The following is a 15,623-nucleotide window of genomic DNA, read 5'->3' as shown; positions in this document are numbered from 1 at the left end:
TTATAGTTCTACTGTATTCAATCATTTAGAAAACTTTACTCCTGCTATGTTTTAAATGTACCTATATTAGAACAGTGAATGTAACTTATTAATGGTTTTACTTATATGGACAATGGGCTCTATTTTTGTTAAATCGGCATCTTCACAATTTGAAGCCCTCTGCTCTGTAAGTTTTCTGTCATAGAAATTAACATTCAATTTTATAATATTTCTAGGCACATTTCATCTGTTGCCTAATAATGTTGATGGATTAAGGATACTTGATGGTATTCATGAATGAAATGGCATATTTTCATTGCTCTTCCCTCTTGGTGTTCAGTTTTAACACTTTTCGTTATTTCACCCTTTTTAGAACACTACTAAAACTTGGGTGCTTGGGTTTGTTGAATTTCTTGTATTTTGTTTTGTATTTTGCTCTGTGTTTTCTTTCCACTCATCCTCCAGAGCTTTGGTTCTCCATCTCAAGGTGACATTTCTGAACATCTCCCCTTTACTTGTCTTCCTGCCTGTGCCCTGGGCTAGCACAGCCACACCCCCTATTTCACCGTGTAAGTGGGGACAATTCTCAATTTCGTTTGCTCATTGTTTTCACGTACACACCTCAAACTCTAAATATTCAGAAGTCTTCCCTTATCCAATGTGTTTTATCCATACTCCCTAAGAAAATGAAACACTCACTCATTAGGTTACACAAGCCAAAAATACGACCATTATTCTAGATTCTTCTTTCTCTTCCACTACACATCACATCAGTAGTAAGGTCTATACAATTCTAGTTCCTAATCATTGTCTTAATTTTTATTTCCCTCTCCATCCCAACGTGTTTTGAACTGGCCCTATAACGTTTTTCACATAGACTAGAACTAAGTGGATTTTGCTTTTACCATCTTGCCCCAATTAGTCCTTCCTCACTATTTGGATCATCTTTCAGTGTGAATCTATGTTGCCCTTTTGCTTAAAAATATTACCTCAGGATTAGCATTGACTGATTAAAACATGTCTTTATCGACACTTGAATCTGCTTTAAGTCTTGTTTCTACCCTCTCTACATAATACCACTGAAATTAATACCTACATCAATTATGAATCTGCTTTAAGTCTTGTTTCTACCCTCTCTACATAATACCACTGAAATTAATACCTACATCAGTTATGTATAGGGCATCAAGATATGACTATTCAGTTAATAAATGAACACTCCAAGTACTATTTTCACTACTATAGTGAAAGACAGCATTAGCTGAATATAAAACATTTACAATTTTAGGCAATATTTAATGTATATTATTTACTGTTTTTAGTTTGAGAACTAAGCAGCAATTGGATTGTCTTAAATGTTACATCAAACATCACTGAGCAGGACTATTTATAAGGCTGCATTTTGGGAAAGACATTGTCTTGCTTTATCCCTTTTAATCTTTAGGAGACATGCCATTATGAAACTTTGACCTACATTTTGTCATCCCAGTGATACAATTAAAAATTATATTTTCCAATGATGTCGTAAATTTCTTGAAAAGGAAGAAAATCTTCAGATACCATAGGTGTTTCCTCTTCGATCTTTCTAACCCAAGAAATAACAAACTTTATTTTTTCATTATGACACTGAATAAAGCTACTGCCACATATTTTTACTCAAATTATTATAGTTGCAATCTATTTACAATATTTTGAAAGCTATTTGGGAACAGAAAAATAGAGTAATTCATATGAAATGCATGGATCCTCGTGGTGTTGTTGATGGACTTTGAATTTTTGGTAGACCTGATTGTCATTTAGGACAAATTCACACCCAGGCTTGTAGAAAATTTTCTTAATTCAGGTGTTCTAAAGATCTTATTGGCATTGTTCAATGATTTATGAATCTGGCAGCTCCTCATCCAACAGATAGAAAGGAGCTCTGAAGAGCTATCTAAAAAGACTTTTACAGGTAGAAAAAGAGGGAAGAAAAAAGTTTCTAGCAAAGAGTGGATTGTTTCAGGCAAGGACACTTTGCTGTGGCAGGACAGTGTGTCTTTGAGGTGGATTTCTTTGCTATATTGATCAGGTAATTCCAAAATGACTCCTGGGAGAAGCTGAAACTCAAATTAGGCATTATGTTTTGGTTTGCTGAAGTGGGGCTTAGCTCAACTGACTTTATTTTGGGCTTGTCTCTTTTTTAATAGACACAGACTTAGATTCCCTAAAGTCATTTGTAACTTTAGTGATAACTTTAATACACACTCTCTTTAGTGTAATTTAGTTTTCATGTCTGATGCCTTTGAGTCCTTTACATAATCCTAGAGATTCTGTTTCACTGTATCTTTTCCCTCCTCCATCTTAAGCTAGCATCCTTTGGTTTGTAAATTTCTTTTCTTTTTTTTTTTTTTTTTGTATAACAACCTTTACCTATAATTCCTAAGAAAAATACAAAACCCAGCAAACTTAGTCCATTTTCTGCAAATGATATTTTTCAGGCATATTAGACTTTATTCATCACAGCTCTGATTGTTACGAATTGAGACCTTTTACCAATCTGTCTGGTCTTTCACATACAGTCATAACCAGGTTTTGTAGAAAACTAAGATGCAAATCAATGCTTTTCTGCAGTTTGGGAGTTTAATTTAGGAGCACTAGCTAATTCCCAGGTTTTTAGCATGATTACATTTATCTATACTTAAAGTACAAAGGAATCCACATGCTGGAAAGTAATTGCCCTGTTGCCATAGGGAAAAAGATTAGGAAAACTGTGAATTTAAGGAAGAAACTGCCTGGGTGTAGTAATCCCTTTTATTATTTACTCTAAACTATAAATAATTCTATCCCTAGCCTAATAAATAATTATGTCATGAACTCTAAGGTCAGAGGACTTTGGCAAGATTGTTAAGAAGTACAATGATTAGAAACTTTCCATATTCCGAAGGTCATGTTGTCTCTTTTAAAATATGTATTTGACAGCAATGCAGATGCTAATTCACCCAGCAGGGAGGGCAATCACCAAAACCATTCATTTACTAGGTGATCTCTAAGTCCCCTTCTAACTTTAAAATTCTATGCCTATGTCTAAATTAGAGTCATTTTCATTTAAATTGACAAAGCTAATCATATGTTTTAATTAAGATGTGTTCCTTTCATTAAGTGATTGTGTGTCAGATCAGGGAATTATGTTAATGGGGAACCCAAAATTTGTCTAGAAAGCTGGGGTCCTAGAGCAGGCAGAATTCTGACCGTGACTGAGATCTCACAGTGCAAGTGTTGTGGCAGAGCCTGTGCTCGGGCCTTTTCAGTTGGGCAGGAAGGAGACCAATCTGCAGAGGAGGACCAGAAGGAGAATCGGTGGGGAACCAATTTACATGGAGTAAATGGGTAAAGCCAACATGGGTTTCATGAAAAGGCAGACAGAGCAAATTCTGAAGGTGCAGATCCTGTTTTTCTGTTGGGACTCTGATTTTCCCCTGCCAGTTTTGCTTCCAAGTCACTCTCTCTTCAGCTTCATTTCTCCTACTAGTATGAAAATAGTTTTGGATCCATTTTGCCATTTAACGATTTTTAATAATTGTACAGAAAGAATTCCAGATAATGTTAGAGGCAGTTCATTAGATTATAACAGGGTACCTATCAGGAAAGTCAGATGTCTGTCCTGGTAATGCTCCAAAAAACCACAAGAAGTCGGATCAAACTAGACAAGCCCAAGATGGTGGTTGCCATGACAGGAAACCTTTGACCCGATAAAGAAGAAAAGGTACAAAACTTTGCTTCCAAGAAATCCTTTCTCTAAGTAATGAATATTCCACCCTCTTATTAACAACTGTCAAAAAAGATAAAAATCCAAACCCCACTGAGTGCAGCTCTCTTGAACTTCCCCGTTCTCACATCTCCAGTGTACTTTCACTTTAGTAAACTTTACTCGTATCACTGGTCTGCAGTGTTGCATCTGTCCTTGATTTCTTAACACTGAGACCCTTTGGTTGACATCTTTAGTACAGGTCTTACGGCTTGGGTCTCAGTCAACCAAGCAGCAGTATGGACAAATCATAAGCTTATCATAAGAGCTGGGTCTGGGGTAGAGTGGGTTTTAGGACCTCATGTGGGCTGCCTACATAAGGTGCTGATAATTTAGTGGCTTTCGAGTCTTCTTCATTGCCCTTGTCTACTCCTAGATCCCAGACCTCCACTGTCAGGTTGAGAAAGAGTCTGAACAGTCAGGCATTTGATCAGAAATGAAAGGAAAATAATCAGCTCCACTGAGTAGATAATACATTTGATTCAATTTCTCTGAAATGTCCTATTTCCTCTCTACCTATATAAGACTCACCATCTCTGACACCCAACTCTTAATATACAAAGCTTCAATAATCCTTCCTGACTGAGGTGGTCACCTCTAATTCTGAATTCCTCTTTTTCATAGGAGTCACTGGCTGCTTGATAGCAGCTCTTACATTGTTTCCTTGAATGATTTAACTATTTAATGCAATTTAATACTTCATATGTTTTTCACTATTAGTCCCCAGGACCACTACCTCCTGAAGGAAATTAACCAGGAAGTGTAAGATACAGCAGCATAGTTCTGAGGGGGTGTCAATGTGTCTTTCATGTTCAATGATCTATCACTATAGAATGCACCCAAATATACTTGTTAACAGTACATGAAAGTGAAGTATAAGGAGTGGACAATCCCTAGTTCTGAATGGAGTGAATGAGTAGACATTTCCATAAATCTTATGTCAAGAATATTGAATATGTTATGCGCATGTGGTGATCCATAGATGCGTAATGTCTATTTTTTCCTCTGGGGGCTACGTTTTATGATGGAAGAAATTGATTTTTGTTTGTTCCTATATAATAGTGGGCTAGTGCCTGTCATACACTAGGTACTGAATAAATCTTGATTCCATTAATAACTGAATTTAGTTAATATCCTATGCATTCCCCACTTTAAGAGTGTTCAGAAGCCGTTTCTTATAGTTAATAACTGTTTTTGCATGCTAGTTATCATTCTAAGCACTTTGATATGTCAACTAGTTCAGATCTCAGAGCAGCACTGAGATAGTCACCGTTGGGGTTCCTATTCTACATATGAAGACAAGCACCGATACCTTAGGTAAACTGCCCAAGGTCACCAAGCTACTAGATATTGGGTCCAAAATCTGAATAAAAACGGTATTTCTATAAGCTGTGCTGTTGATTTTTCTGTTACTTCCATAAGAGAAGTAATGCTTTGTAATTTTATATTGCCTAGACTTTAAGCAAAACAACTGGCAGATAAAAGGATCTGAAAGGAATGTATACCCATTCGGGGGTGGGGGGAGATACAGAAGAATGAGAAAACACTCTACAGTAAAACAGAAGCATAAGCAAGCCTATTAGAAGCTAACACTGGCAAGAGAAGAAAGGGTGGGGAACATAAACGCTTCTGTTTTAAATAGCTCACCCCAGCAGCAATGCAAATGTTCCATTTTACTGCCGCCATCAGGGAAGGGTTTGAATTCGCAGGCTCCTGCAATTCTCCATTGAGAGGAGTGACCAAGGTGTGAGCAGTGGACCAAGGTGAGGCTGAGGAAACTTTAAAAGTGTAATTGGAGGGACACAGTGATAGAAGAGTTGTGAATGATGAAAAAAGAGGGGGAGTAACTGATTCTCACACTCTGGTTTTGAGAAGGTGGATGCTAGACCCAAGATCAGAACGAAGTAGGAGAATCCGGATCATATTTCATTGCCATGATGAATTCAGTGTGGGAGATTTTAAATTTAAGAAACATAGATAAATATTCAGCCTATTTTCTGGGGCAATGTGTGTTTAATTGCCCACTTATCACTCTCACTAGTTTATCTCTAAAACCCTTTAAATTGAACACGTGCAAAACTGGATTAATGAGCTCTCTCTCTCTCCAAATCCACTTACACGTCAGTGTTGTCAATTTTAGTAAAGGACATCATCACCTACCTGGTGGCCCAGCCTGAAATTTGGGACTCCGTTCACTCTATCCTCCCCCTGACCTTCATACTTTCGCCCACAGAACGTAACCCAGTTTACCAAATCTTGATATGAATGAATGTATTTCTTTCTGCCTCTAACTTTTGATCCTCATTATTTCTCATCTAGATTTAGTGCTACTCTGCTAGGTTAATGAATGTTAACTGAAAGGTGAGAAAGTGAAACTTGATGTTCTAAAAAAACAAAAAAATTTTCCTTTTCCCTACTTCACAGATCAACTCTTTACTTACACTCAGAACTCAGCTAAAAATTGCTTCCACTGGGAAACTTTTTCTAATGAACTTTATCCAAACTAGGAGAGGTGACTCAGTTCTACCTTCCCTTTTTCTAACCCATAATTACTTGTTCCGTGTCTGTCTTTCAAAGTAAATTGTGAATACCACAAGGATGTGGTCTGCCTCTACCTTGTGGACCTGTTTCTCTAGTACCTTACAATAGGAGATATTCAGTAACTCATTAAAAAACATCCATTTACTTTCATAACATGAAAACTTGCCAGTTTACACAGGATCAATTTTAATGTCGAGAGTGTACCAGGAGGCATATAAGGAAAATAAAGTACACTTCCAGGAAGTGCTGCTGACATTTTAGAGGAGTTGAAAGAGAAAGTTTAAACAATTGGCTAGAGTAAAAGTACCTTTGCTCCTTAATAGTTACCCAATGACTTGAATAACAGAGCTGGCATACTTGCAACCTTGTAAACAATGGAACAACACTAAGCACTACAGTGATGCTTTGTGAAATTTCCTTGAAAATGCCAACCCCAGGTCTTTCTGATTCCTAGCTGGAGCAAAATGGGAAATATAAAATCACTGCCTATTATCATAATGCATTTGATAATTCCATAGTCCAAAAAGCATTATAACATCCTAAGTGTCAAATATAGAGTAGTTATATTCAGAGAAAAAATTGCCAGGGCCTTAACCCTCAAAAGACCCAGAACAATCCGACAGCCTCTTGGGCAAATAATGCCACCGAAAAACTTCTGGAGATTGAATCTGACCTGCTTTTTTCCCTTGAGAACCTCACACTCAAGTTGGCTCCAAGATTCCTCCTAACAAATTGTCTTGGGACCCAAGAGAACAACAAAAAGGTATAATCCTTCTTTTCACTTAAAATCCTTCAAGGGACATAGATGAGGTCTAAAAATCAGTACTTAAATATTGTTCTCCTTTATGTAAACTTTTTTCTTTATAGACCTTTTATTTCCCAAGGGGTTTTTAACACCTAACCATTGCCCTTTTATTCCAACAAAATAGTGGTGAATATAGACTACCATAAGTCACTCAGAAATTTAAAATCCAAGCAGGTAATTAAAAAAACAATATCAAGTCAAAGTCATTTTGAACTTTGGTGACTCTAGGCATCTGGATCAGATAAGTGTACTTCTTTCTAAGTGGATCCCGTTATGTGACAGATGCCCTTTCACTTAAATTTTTAAAAAACACCTTTTTTAAAAAAAAAAAACTGTAGATTATAATAAGGGATTTCAATTTTATTCAGCATTGACTATCTCAAAGGAAGAATTAAAATGCACCAGATTACTAACTATATTGGGATGAGCATAATAGCTTTACTCAGTAAAGAGTCAATGGGGCTAAGATTTCTGCATAATGAACATTTTTAACAAGCTGATGAAAATGAATTCAGTGATATCATTTAATAATGCATAAATGTGAAAATGAGGTTTTTAGTTCCCACTTCCAATATTCAAAACCTCATTCTGGTTGGGGAGGCAGTGAAGGAAGCATTTTTGAAAACAATTAGAAGTGGGCACTCATTCGATGATTAAGACCATCAATATTCATGTTTGTCCTTTTGTGTCCACCAGTTATCTTTATAATTTGTCCCATTAATGTTTTATTTAATACACAAATTCAGATTAATACATTTTTTTTCTGCACAGTATGTGTTAAAACCTACTAGATTCTTTAGAGGCTTCCTTCAGCCATGAAAAACTGGGTTATCTTGTAGGAAATGAAGATAATTCCACTAACTGTAAGAACTCCTAACCTAAGCAGTAGACAATCATTGATTCTGTGTACATTTATATTAAATAACTTTAGGAGCCCAAGGTGATGAACTGTATATAAAAGGAGGTCTTAGAGCAATTCTCTAGAGAATTCTTGTTGGACTAGAAGGACCCCTCCCTACATTCCCCTCCAACCTCCAATATGGGTTTTAAGTTGCTTTCTGTACCTCCAATCTGACACAGCACTAGTTTTTTAAGGGAAATAAGCCCAAAGAAAGAATGTTATTGTGAAGACACGTGTAGAAAAGATGTGGAAGCCCTCTAAACCCAGTAGGACTGGGTGTGACATCAGTGTTCTCTCCTATGGTATGTCTGAGTGTTACCATATACCTCTCTACCAACAACATTTTTCGGCTTGAGAATAGGAAGTCTTTTTTGTCATAAATTTGAATTAAGCATTTTTCATTGTGTTTTGTTTTTTAATCCTAACACTTCGTCATGACTATTCATCTGATGTTTTCATATAATGAACTTACTCTCAGATTTAATTAGCTAATATTTCATTGAGTAATTTGCTTTTATCTGTCATTTCAAAAATCCCTGACCAAGCTGTAGATGCATTGCCCCTGGATAAGGTATTTGCTCTGGATTAGTCAACTGTAACTAAGGTGATAAAGGACAATGTATGGTGGTAAAACAAACAACCAAACACAAAAAACGTGGCCAGCAAAGAATTGTGCAAAAGATAGTAAAGCACTCTTTTAGGGATAGACATCCAAATAAATTTAACATAAGAAATGGACTTATTAGACACTACCTATTAAATACATTGTAGACATTTTTATTTGGATGACATAAATGGCAATAGTGAGGAAAATCAGACATCATTGTGAATAAATGCACAATTTCTAGTTTGATAGAGCTCTGTTTTTCACTGTAATCTAAAAACAGTGGAAATTAATATCTTGTATATAAAATTTTGAGAAATAATTGAGTAACTCACTTTCCTCCATTATTATAAAATAATAACTTTTACTAAACACTAAAGTGTTTTTAATGCTTCATAATACGGATGCTTAATTTTTGCTCCAGATCAAATCCGATACAAACTCTTTTATTTTTTAAATTCATTTAATGTTTGTTTATTTGTGGGAGTAGGAGTGGGAGAGAGACAGAGAGAGAGGGAAACACAGAATCTGAAGCAGGTTCCAGGCTCCAAGCTGCCAGCAGAGAGCCTGATGCGGGACTTGAACTTACCAACCAGGGAGATCATGCCCTGACCTGAAGTCGACCACTTAACTGACTGAATCACCCAGGTGCTCCAGATACAAACTCTTAGCAAAAACATTCTCAGATGTCGCTAATGACACTTTAAGAAATAGATTACCACAAGCCCACAAGCAAGTATAATTTTCTACAGCAGATTATTAGTGAAATGTACGCATTCTTTGTTTCTTTCAACATGTCCTTTAATTGCAGATCACTTTAATATTAATCCCAATTCATATTTTGTTCTTATAAAGTTGCTCCTTTTCTAAAACACTTAGTTGTGAAATAAAATACACATTTAACTCATGAATTTCTACCATTCATCTAAAAAAGATAAGCTCCTTCTCCATTTCATGAAGACAGGTCACAAATGCTTTTATCTAACTCACATTGCATAGACGTTCAATATGCTTAGTCTGAACTTTAGACATATTGTTAAGCATACTTTTCTGATTACTATGCAGCCCATACTTTTCCAAAATGACATGCCACTGTACTAAACATGTCTGGTATTCCTAAAATTAACATTTTCCTTCTTATCTTTTCATTTCACCTCAACCCATTTGCAGTGATACTTTCTCAATAGGAGTTCTCAAGCTCAAATAATTTTAAAGATAGGAAAAACTGTTAGAAATGAATTATAAAATGGTATTCAAAATTGTGTATCTTTGAATGTGAGCATATCTAGAAAAGGCAGATGTAGTTGGTGACAAAAGAACAAAATAAATTGTCCAATCAGGCATCTTGTTATTATTTCATTCTGTAGGTTACCATAATTGTGAAATGTATGGATTCTCTACTAGTAATATCTGTCTCAATTATTTCTTATTCCCTTTGAAAATCTTCAATTGAGGACAAAGGGGTTGGTGGGTTACAAATAATATCTCAATAGTACATTGTAACAAGATAATATTAAAACATAGTTATTTAGTTCTAAATCCACTTTATAAAATATTATGGAACATAATACTCAGAAAATAGGCTACTTTTAGCACCTAAGGCATAATTATTAAAATTTACTTAAAAAATAAAAAAATTACTAACTTTAGAGGCTCCTTGGTGACTCAGTTAAGTGTCCAACTCTTGATTTCGGCTCAGGTCATGACTGCAACAGTTTGTGCGTTCAAGCCCGCATCTGGCTCTGCGCAGACAATGCGGAGCCTACTTGGGATTTTCTCTCTCTCTCTCTCTCTCTCTCTCTCTCTCTCTCTCTCTCTCTCTCTCTCTCTCTCCCCCTCCCTTGTTTGTGCATGTTCTGATTCTCTCTCGTTCTCTCTCTAAATAAACTTTTTAAAAATTTTTCTTTAAAAATCCCCCGTCCTGGGGCGCCTGGGTGGCTCAGTCGTTTAAGCCTCCGACTTCGGCTCAGGTCAGATCTCACGTTCGTGGGTTCGAGCCCCGCGTCAGGCTCTGTGCTAACAGCTAGCTCAGAACCTGGAGCCTGTTTCCGGTTCTGTGTCTCCTTCTCTCTCTGCGCCTCCCCCTCTCATGCTCTGTCTCTCTCTGTATCAAAAATAAATAAAAAACATTTAAAAAAAAATCCCCCGTCCTGATAGAGATTTTGATCTGTTATGTGCTCTGGATAAATATTTGCTAACTGAACACCCAAAATTTTTTTTAAATGACCTGATTCTAGTAAAGGCGGTTATCTACCATTTAATGGCTTATAGAAGCCCTTTCAGATGCATAATGAAACAATTTCCAAGACCATATACTTTACAAAATACACGTAAGTGGCTTTAAAACCGTGCCAGATAGAGGCTGGGAGATTTCTGAGGGGAATATTAGCAAAAGCCTGTGGACTGATGAAAGTGATCCTAATGAGGGCTCAGAAAAGAAAAGGGAGCTGTAGAGAGGTTCCATTTTAGAGAATAGGTAAGTACATAAGTAATCACGTGCAGGATGTTGATAGAAATATGGGTGGTAAAGACCATTCTGACGAGGTCTCAGGAAAATGAAGAACACGATACTGGACAGTGGAGAAAAGATGGTTATCATTATAAACTGACCAAGAACTTGGTTGAATTTTCATGTGTTAGTGTTTTGTAGAAGGTAGAATTCGTGAGTGATAAAATTGGATATTTAATAGCTTAAATAGGGGAGCTTTTTTTTTAGTACAGTTGACATAACCGTGTTGCGTTAGTTTCGCCTGTGCAGCTTAGTGATGGGACAGGCTTACACATTATGCTGAGTTCACAAGTATAGCTATGATCAACATCATCGATCGTGTTCCTTATGCTCCACATTTTATTCCACTGACTCACTCCAGAAAGAGAGGCCTGTGTCTCCCTCTCCACTACACCCGTTTTGCCCAACCCCTCCCCATCCCTCTGGCAACTATCAGTTCTTTGTTTATAGTTCTGGTTCTGCTTTTTTATTGTTTTTAGATTCCACTTATGAGTGGAGATATGTGGTATTTGTCTTAGTCTAACTTATTTTACTTGGCATAGAACCCTATAGGTCTATCCACGTTGTCTTAAATGGCATGATCTCATTCTTTATATGACTGTGTAACATTCCACTGTGTGTGTACACACACACACACACACACACACACACGCCCACACACACACCATTTATTCTTTATCCATTCATCTGTTGATGGGCACTTAGGTTGCTTCTAAGTCTTGCCTATTATATATAATGCTATGATAAGTATTAAAAATAGAGGTGTGTATATCTTTTAGAGTAAGTATTTTCATTTTCTCTGGGTAAATGCCCAATTATGCAATTATTAAATTATAAAGTATTCCTATTTTTAATTTTCTTAAGGAATCTCTATATTTTTCACAGAGGCTGTACTAGTTTGCATTCCTACCAACAGGGCATAAGGGTTGCTTTTTCTACACATTCTCACCAACACTTGTTGTTTTTTATCTTTTGACTTTTATACAATGTAACAGGTATGAAGTAATATCTTACGGTGGTTTTGATTTGCATTTCCCTAATGAGTGATGTTGAGCATCTTTTCATGTGTCTGTACACCATCTGTATGTCTTACTTGGAAATGTGTCTTTTTACATCTTCTGCCTATCTTTAAATTAGATTGTTTGGTTTTATGGTGTTGAGTTGTATAAATTTCTATATATTTTGGATACTAACTCCTTAGGAGGTACATCATTTGCAAGAATCTTTTCCTGTTCAGTAGATTGTTTTTTCTCAATGGATTCCTTTGCTGTGGAAAAAGCTTTTTATTTTGATGTAGTCCCAATAGCTCATTTTTGCTTTCTAGAAAAGTACTGTGCTGGCCAATGTCAGAGAAATTACTGCCTGTGTTCTCTTCTGGGATTTTTATAGTTTCAGGTCTTACGTTTAGATCTTTAATCCATTTTCAGTTTCTTTTTGTGTATCGTGTTAGAAAGTGATCAGCTTAATTCTGCTACATGTAGCTGCCCAGTTTTCCTAGCACCACTTACTGAGGAGACTGTATTTCCCCAGGCAGATTCTTGCCTCCTTTGTACTAGATGACAATATAAATGGGGTTATTTCTGGGTTCTCTGTTCTGTTGATCTGTGTGTCTATTTTTATGCCAGTAAAATACGATTTTCATTACAGCTTTTGGTACGTATTGAAATCTGCTATTGTAGGACCTCCAGCTTTGTTCTTTCTCTGGAGTGCTTTGGTTGGTCAGTCAGTATTCAATGGTTCCATATAAATTTCAGTAGCCTTGAAGCTTTGTGAAAAATGCTGCTACTATTTTGATAGGGATTGCATTGAATTTGTATATTGCTTTGGGTAATATGGACATTTTCACAATATTCTTCCAATACATGAACACGGAAATACTCTCATTTGTTTGTGTCATCTTCAATTGCTGTCCTCATTATTTTTTAATTTTCAGAGTACACATCTTTCACCTCTTTGGTTCAGTTTATTCTGAGATATTTTGTTCTTTTTGGTGCAATTGCAAACTACTTGTTACAGTTTTTCTTTCTGTGATTTCATTGTAATATATATAGAAACACTACAAATTCCTATTGTGTTAATTTTAATGCTATTAATTTTGAATCCTGCCATTTTGCTAAATCTGTTTTAGTGGTTTTTTGGAAGAGTCTTTAGGATTTTCTCTGCATGCTATTAGCAAATAGTGACAGTATAACCTCTTTATCAGTATGAATACTCCTTATTTCTTGTCTGATTGCTGTTTAGGACTTCCAGTACTATGTAGAACATCCTAACCTTAAGCAATTAACAAATAATTTCCAGATTTTTTTATTTTGATTTCTAGTTTCATGCTATTTGGAAGGAAAAGATGCATGACATGATTTCAGTCTTCCTAAATTTCTTGAGGCTTGTTTCATGGTCTGATACATGATCTCTTCTAGAAAATGTCACATGTGCACTTAAAATGAATGTGTATTCTGTTGTTTTGAGATGGATGTTTTGTATGTATCTATTCTGTCCATCTGGTCCAATGTGTCATTCAAAGACATTGTTTCCTTACTGATTTTCTATCTGGATGATCTAGCCATTGATGTAAGTAGAGTGTTAAAGTCCCTATTGTCATATTACCACCATTACTTTCTCTCTTTATGTCTGTTAATATTTGTTTTGTGTATTTAGGTGCTTCAGTATTGGGTGCAATGATCTTTATAATTGTTACATCCTGTTGTTGGTTTGATCCCTTTTTTTATCATGCAGTGCACATTTTTGTCTCTTGTTACAGTCTGTTTTAAAGACTTTTTGTCTAAGTATTGTTACCCTGGCCTTATTTTCTACTTTTTGCACAATTATTCTTTTTCCACCCCTTTACTTTCAGTCCCTATGTGTCTTCAGGTCTGAGATGAATCTCTTGTAGACAGCATATATCTAGAAGTCTTGGTTTTTTTTAAACCATTCCACTACTCTCTTGATTGGAATGTTTAGGCCACTTACATTTAAAGTAATTATTGATAAGTATGTACTTAATGGCATTTAAAAAATTTTTTTCTGGTTGTTTGTGTAGTTCTTTGTTCCTTTCTTGCTCTTTCTTTGTGATAGATGAATATCAATAGGGTTAGTTTGACTTTCTCTATGTATATCTAGCATAGGTTTCGGGTTTGTGGTTACCATGAAGTTCATATATAACATCCTAAGTAAATAGCAGTCTTATGTGAGGGTCTTTTAAGTTCAGACACATTGTAAAAGAAAAAAGAACAAGAAAAATTCTTCTTCTTTTTACTCCTTTCTACATTTTATGCATAAATTGTTCTATTTTCCTTTTTTATTCATAGTTTTCTATTTATGGCCATTTTCTACATAAAAACATCCTTCCAACACATCTTAAAGGCTGTTTTAGTGATAAACTCCTTTATTGTTTGTTTAGAAAACTCTTTGTCTCCTTCATATGTGAATGATAAACTTGCTGTGTAGAGTATCCTTGATTGTAGGTTTATTCCTTTCAGAATTTTAAATAAATCAGGCTACTCCCTCCAGCTTGCCAAGTTTCTCCTGAAAAATTAGCTGATAACCTTACAAGTTTTCCTCTGTAGGTAATTTTTGTTTCTCTTTTAAGATTCTCTTTTTATCTTTAACCTTTGATGTTTTATTATATATCATGGTATGGACCTCTTTGGGTTCTTCCTGTTTGGAATTCTGCATTTTTTGGACTCAGATAAGTTCTGTACATGGTTCTTTCTCTTTTTTTCTGAGACTCATGATGCAAATGTTTGTCACTTATTTTCAAGAGATCTCATAATCCTCATTAAAAAAACCTCTTTTCTCTTTAGGCTGTTTGTATACTTTGCATTTACCCTATTTTCATTACCCATATCACTGAAATGTTCTTCTACATCTTCTCATGTACAGTTGATTCCCTCTAGTTGTTTATTTCAGTTACTGAATTCTTCAGCTCTTACTGGTTCTTTTTAATATTTTCTCTTTATTGAAGGTCTCACTGAATTCTTCCACTCTTTTTTCCAGCCTGGTAATAATCTTTACAATAATTTCTTCTAGTTCACTTAATGATTTTTCTGAGGTATTTTCCTTGTCCTTTTGGAGCATATTCCTATATCTCCCCCCATTTTATTTGATTTTCTTTCTTTGTTTCTATGGATTAGGCAAAATGGCTACTTCTCCTAAAGTTGAAGAAGTGGTCTTGTGTATGGTGTCCCCTATTGAGACTGTGTGTGCTTGCTCACTTTTGTTGACTGGCTAGAGCTGTGGCTGTACATACTAGTTATTCTTTTAAATTGCGGGTTCTTACAGAATAAGGAAAAATAAAAAGGGAAAAAGGAAAATTGAAAATAATAAAAAGAAAGGAAAAAGAGGGGGGAAAGGAATAAAACCAAAAAGAAAAATATATAAAAACAAATTTTAAAAGTTAAAAAAAAAAAAAACGAGGCATCTGGGAGGCTTAGTTGCTTAAGAGTCTGACTCTTGGTTTTGCCTGAGGTCATAATCTCATGATCTCATGATCCCAGGGTTCTG

The 15,623-nt window shown here is 35.7% G+C and overlaps 1 pseudogene; it reads right to left on the bottom strand.

Annotated features, from left to right (window-relative positions):
- LOC115290533 overlaps positions 1-15,197 on the bottom strand; it is a 31,078-nt pseudogene extending 15,881 nt beyond the window's left edge.
- Positions 15,198-15,623: the final 426 nt, after the last annotated feature.

Source organism: Suricata suricatta, chromosome 4 (assembly GCF_006229205.1).
Source record: "Suricata suricatta isolate VVHF042 chromosome 4, meerkat_22Aug2017_6uvM2_HiC, whole genome shotgun sequence".
In the NCBI taxonomy this organism is placed as follows: domain Eukaryota; kingdom Metazoa; phylum Chordata; class Mammalia; order Carnivora; family Herpestidae; genus Suricata; species Suricata suricatta.
Note: the sequence above shows the minus strand (reverse complement) of the source record. Positions and strands in the feature narration are given on the sequence as shown.